At 39.2% G+C, this 6,532-nt stretch overlaps 1 pseudogene; it reads right to left on the minus strand.

Moving 5' to 3' along the window:
* Window positions 1-6,026: 6,026 nt before the first annotated feature.
* Window positions 6,027-6,177, minus strand: LOC129039828 (U1 spliceosomal RNA; annotated as a pseudogene).
* Window positions 6,178-6,532: the final 355 nt, after the last annotated feature.

A 6,532-nucleotide genomic window follows, 5' to 3' on the forward strand; every position in this document is an offset into this window, starting at 1 on the left:
TTATTTGCTATTGATGAAGGTGAGACTCTTGTAAAGTTAATGTTAACTTGTGGAAGATCATTATGTTGCAATTCATTTCTGTCCAATAGAAAATATAAATCCTACAAATTATAGTTTTGTTGTTTTATAATTTACCAGTTTCAATTTAACTTGCAATCTTATTCCAGCATTCTTTTTGTTCCTTGACTATATATAGTAATTTTTCTTCGCCTTCTTCATCCTGCTTGTTCCCTCATTGATGAGTTAAATAAACCTTTGTCACATGTGTGCATACACACACACACACAAACACACACACACCAGCTTCTTGGCAGAATGCAGAGTGAGAATTCTCTCCAATATGGGGATATGGAGCTATTATGATCTCCGTTCAAGAAAGAATTTGCAGATTAGCCGTGAGGGTGCAGTTAGGTGATAGCTTTGGTTGCAGTGCCTCTGGTTGCTTAGCCACAGCAGTTGAGCTGAGGCCATGCTTTTCCTAGGCAGACCTTTAACAGCTAATGAGCACAGTGGGCGTGCCAGGGCCTGGCCCTTTCTGTTCATCATGGAACTTCTCCAACAGGCAGCCTTTGCTTTGGAGCTCTCTGTTGGGCTGGCTGAGACTTTTGCAGGGCAGCACTGCAGTTTGACACTCTTCCTAACTAACACTCCTTTTCCATCCCCTTTCACAGGTGACAGATCTGCATCTCTAGCCTTTTTGTGCTTCAGGCACAACTCAAAGCTGCCAACAATCATGTTGCCCAATTTGTAAGCTGGAACTGCAGTCTTTTTGTTTTTTTGAGACGGAGTCTGGCTCTTTCGCCCAGGCGGGACTGCAGTGGCGCTATCTTGGCTCACTGCAAGCTCCGCCTCCCGGGTTCACGCCATTCTCCTGCCTCAGCCTCCCGAGTAGCTGGGACTACAGGCGCCTGCCACCGCGCCCGGCTAATTTTTTTTGTATTTTTAGTAGAGACGGGGTTTCACCGTGTTAGCCAGCATGGTCTCAATCTCCTGACCTCGTGATCCGCCCACCTCGGCTTCCCAAAGTGCTGGGATTACAGGCGTGAGCCACCGCGCCTGGCCTGGAACTGCAGTCTTAAGTGTGGCATGAGTTGCCTTCAGAACCCAAAGAGGCCTACCAGGCACTCCTTTTTTGAGGTATGAGATATAAGATGCAGCAATTTATCGTTTGCTTTGGAGGGGATATTCCAGCATGAACTTAACCACTGGATTCCTTAAATCCTCATTCATCTTTTCATCTCTGGAGCATGAGTGTTTTACCAAGACCTCCAGCATACTAGCCACCTCTTGCTTCTTCTGGCCAATGAACATGATGTCATTGATGGAATCGATGAGTTTGATGTTCACTGGGTTCAGGTGATCTAGATTATTTTAGACTATTATGGCAAAGGGCTGAGTTAAGATAGCCCTGAGGCAAAGCAATAAATGAATATTGGAGTCTGTCCCACGTGAATGTGAATTGTTCCTGAACTTTTTTTCTAATATGGATAGAAAAGGCACATTCACCAAATCGACAACCACATGCCACGGGCCTGCAGCCTGTTTAATGTGCTCTAGCTGTGATCCCACCTCTGGCACAGCAGCCGCAGTCGACCACCATGTGATTGAAACTGTACTCATCTGTTGTCATTCTTCAGAGTCCATCCACTTCCTGCTAGGGGAGACTAGCAATTAAAAAGAGATATGAGAGAGACGACCAATCCCTATTTTGTATTTACCATCTTGCCTGGGGGACAGTTTCAGAGTTTCCATTTGGCCTCTCCCACTATGATACCACTTCCTCACTGACCAAGGAACAAATATAGGGTTTACTCCAACTGCCAAGTACATTCATTCCAGTGATACATGGAAATGTAGAAATGCTTCCTGGGTGAGTCCACAGGTTCTGTGGGCCCACTCTGTGCCAGACCCAGCTAGGACTCCATTCATTACTTGGCTCTTACAAGCCCCCACTTCAACAAGGGGTCCAGGTGTCAAGGTCAACTCGGAACTTGTGTGCAATAGTCTAGACCTTCCCTTTCCCTGGCATACAGTCACCCAAGCAAATGGTCGTGGGTCCCTTTGGGGAAGGATGGGACAAGTCATCTCGATATAAACTTGTTGCAGTGTTGCAGGGTACTTATTCTTAGGGACCTGGATGTCTTTTTAGTCAATGGATTTTGGACCTGAAAATTGGCTCAGTTCCTAGAATTGAGGAAAGTATCCTGACTTTTTACTGGGGCAATTGCTGTCAGCCTCTTGCTCCTCCTTTCTTGCCTTTTCTCGTTGTAGATGTTAAGCATCAGCCTTGTTGGCCCTTATCTATTTTGCCTGTGGGAATGCCATGCTTCTAGTATCCATCCCTCCACCTCCTTGAAGGTCAAGCCCCTTTGATGCCTCTGATCTTCCCAGTCGTTACAGTAATTGTGGACTCTGGGTTTCTAGTGGTTAAGCTTGGCCACTTGGTCTCTCATTCTGAGGCCTTACTATCCTCATGAATATTAATTACCTAGCTCTGTGACAGCAACCACTGAACACAGATGAGGCCTGATGTTTTGGCGAATGGGCCTTCCTGTGGGACATACTCCTCTGGTTAGTGTCCACGTTTCACATAACATATCCATTCTAGCACATCTCACCTCTTTATGCTTTCCTCTAGCTTCCGCCAGGGAAACTCAGGCATTTGCACTGAGTCATTGGCTCGGGGGAGCTGGCAGGAAGCATGGATTTAGCATAAAGGTGGTGGTGCGTCACAAAGGACAGCAGTTGGGCGGTAAGTCAGTCATGCTTCTGAAGCAGCAGACCAACATGGTGCGTTTTTGTGACTGCCACATATGCAAAAGCATGACATATATGATTTATTTTAAAAGAACCACCCTGGTGGAAACAACACTGGGCAAAATCAGTAAAATACTGACTTTATACACACTGTCATTTTAATAAAAATAAAGAGAGATAACATTTATTGAGCATTCATGATATGCCAGGTGCTCTATTAGACACATATTGTAACATTACCTCATTATGTAGTTATTATTATCAGTCTCATTTTACAAATGAGCAAGAGGAGTACAATGTAACTAAAGAAACTGCTCAAATTCACATAGTAAGTAAAGAGGAAGACATGGAATTGGAACCAGGTGACCAAATTCACAGCAGCAGATATTCTTTCATTTTTTATGTCAGTGTTGTTTAGTTTTCAACATATTTTGCACATATTTTATTGGATTTATAGCTATATATTTTAGCTTTTGATGCTATTGTAGATGATACTGGTTTTAAAATTTCATTTTCTAATTACTCATTGCCAGTATATAGAAATATAATTGATTTTTGTATATTGACCTCTATCCTGAAATTTTGCTAAACCAAATTAAATTTTTTATAACATTTCTTACAGATTCTATGGGATTTTTCTGTATAGTCAATGTCATTTGCAAGTTGAAGCAGTTTTATTTTTTTCTTCCCAATCCGTATGTCATTTTATTTCTTTTTCTTGCCTTATTTCACTAGCTAAGAGCTCTAGTACAATACTGGTTAGGAGTGGTAAGGGGAAATATCTTGCTTTTTTTAAATTTTAGGAAGAAAGCTTTAAACATGTGACTATTAAGTATGATAGCTTTAGGTTTGCTGTAGACACACTATATCTAATTGTGAAAATTTCCTTCTATTCTTAGACTGCTGAGCATTTTATCTTTTTAAAATCATGCATGAATATTAAATTTTGCCAAATGCTTTTTTATCAGCTATTGAGATAATAATATATTTTTTCTCTTTAGTCTGCTTGAATTACATGGTTGTTTCTAAAGTTGAAACAACCTTCTATTTCTAGGATAAACCACCCTTGGACATCATATATTATCTGTTTCACATACTAAAGGATGATTTTTTAAAAAGTTTTTTAGAACTGATGGCCTGGCACAGTGGCTCATGCCTGTAATCCCAGCACTTTGGGAGGCCGAAGTGGGTGGATCACCTGAGGTCGGGAGTTTAAGACCAGCCTGACCAACATGGCAAAACCTCATCTCTACTAAAAGTACAAAAATTAGTCGGGTGTGGTGGTGCATGCCTGTAATCCCAGCTACTCAGGAGGCTGAGGCAGGAGAAGCGCTTGAACCTGGGAAGCAGAGGTTGCGGTGAGCCGAGATCACGTCACTGCACTCCAGCCTGGGAGACAGAGCGAGACTCCATCTCAGAAAAAAAAAAAATGTTTTTTAGAATTATGAAGTTATGTTCATGAGGGATATGTATTTTTTTTCTTATGTTTACCTAATTTGTTATTAGAATAAAGCTAGCTTGATAAAGGACAGATAAATATTTCCTTCTCTTCTATTTTCTGGAAGAGTTTGTGTAGAATTTGTATTATTTCTTCCTTAATTGGGTAGAATTCCCCTCTCTTCTATTTTCTGGAAGAGTTTGTGTAGAATTTGTATTATTTCTTCCTTAATTGGGTAGAATTCATAGGTGATGCATTTGGACCTTGAGTTTTATTCATAAAATGATTTGTATTACAAATTCAATTTATTTACTAGATATAGGTCTAGATTATCTATTTCTTCTTGAAGAAAACTTGATAATTTGACTCTTCTAAGAAATATGTCTATTTCAGCATGTGTTGGTATACTTAGAAAGGAAACATGTCTATTTCATCTAAGTTATTGAATGCATTTGCATAAAGTTGTTTGTAATACCTGCTGATTATCCTTTTAATGTCTTTGGGGTCAGTAATGACATTCTTCTTTTATTTCTGATATTTGTTTGCAATTTGTTCTCCTCTTTTTATTCTAATCACTCTGGCTAAAAGTTTATCTTTTTTGTTGTTCTCAAAAAAAAAAACAGCTTCGTTTTCATTGATTTTCTCTCTTGTTTTTCCATTTTCTATTTTATTGATTTATCTTCCTATGTTTATTATTTCCTTTCTTTTACTTACTATGAGTTTTATTTAAGGTAGAAATTGAAGTTTTTGAAATGACAGTTTTTTTCTTTTCCAATATAGTTGTCTAATGCTATAGATTTCCTTCTAAGCACTGTTTTAGCCACATCTCACAAATATTAATATGTTGCTTTTCATTTTAATTAAATTTAAAATATTTTCCTTTATTTTGTTTTTTTTGAGACGAAGTCTCGCTTTGTCCCTCAGGCTGGAGTGCAATGGCACAATCTTGGCTCACTGCAATCTCTGCCTCTGGGGTTCAAATGGTTCAAATGATTCTCCTGCCTCAGCCTCCCAAGTAGCTGGGATTATAGGCATGTGCCACCACAGCCGGCTAATTTTTGTATTTTTAGTAGAGACGGGGTTTCACCATGTTGGCCAGGCTGGTCTTGAACTCCTTACCTCAGGTGATCTGCCCGCCATAAGCCTAGCAAAGTGCTGGGATTACAGGCGTGAGCCACCGCGGCCAGCTCCAATTTCTGTTTTGATCTTTTCTATGACTCACTTGTTATTGAAAATTGTGTAGCTTAAATTCAAAATCCTTGGTAATTTTTTCAGGTATCTTTCTGTTATAGATTTCTAGTTTAATTCCTAGTTTAAATCACAGAAGATACTTTGCATGTAATTCTATTTAAATTTATTGAGGTTTGTTTTATGGCCGGGAATATGGTCTTTCTTTGGTGAATGCTCCGTGTGCACTTGAAAATAATGTATATTCTACTGTTATTGGGTTGGATGTTCTATAAATGTTGATTAGGTCAAATCAGTTAATAATATTGTTCTTGCCTTCTATATCCTTACTGATTTTCCCTTTACTTGTCTTCTTGATTACTGAAAGAGGAGTATAGATGTCTTAATGATTAATTTGTCTACTTCTTTTAGCTGCAGCAGTTTTTGCTTCATGTATTTTGAAGCTCTGTTGTTAATTGCACACACATTTATGCTTTTTACCTCTTCTTATATCTTGTTTTAAACCTACTCCTTTATTATTATTTAAGGTCCTTCTTTATCACTGGTAACATATTTTGCCTTTATATGTACAATGGGTTTGTTTTGTAGACAGCATGTAAGAGAGTACTATGCTCTTTTTATTTTTTATTTCAGGGAAAAGCAGTTAGAAAGTTTCCAACAAGCACAAATTCCATAGTGAGGTTTTCCACATGTGGGGAAATCACAGGGGTCAGCACATCCAACGTGCAATGGACAAGCCTTGCACTGGGTAAACCACGTTCATAGTCATGGAATCTCATTTACCAGATAAGTATTGGTGTTGCTTTTCAAAAATCAGTCTGATGCTTTCTGCATTTTAATGGGAAATTTAATGTAATTATTGACATTGGTTAGATTTAAATCTGCCATCTTGCTATTTGTTTTATATGTATTCTATTTAGTCTTTGTTCCTTTTTTCCCTCTTTTTCCTTCTGTTCTGAATTAATGGAGTATTTTTATGATTCCATTTTATACTCACTATCGCTTTTTAAAAAACATATATTTTGGGGGCCGGGCACGGTGGCTCACACCTATAATCCCAGCATTTTGGGAGGCCGAGGCGGGTGGATCATGAGGTCAGGAGATCGAGACCATTCTGGCTAACATGGTGAAACCCCATCTCTACTAAAA

This window comes from Pongo pygmaeus, chromosome 5 (assembly GCF_028885625.2).
Source record: "Pongo pygmaeus isolate AG05252 chromosome 5, NHGRI_mPonPyg2-v2.0_pri, whole genome shotgun sequence".
Lineage (NCBI taxonomy): Eukaryota > Metazoa > Chordata > Mammalia > Primates > Hominidae > Pongo > Pongo pygmaeus.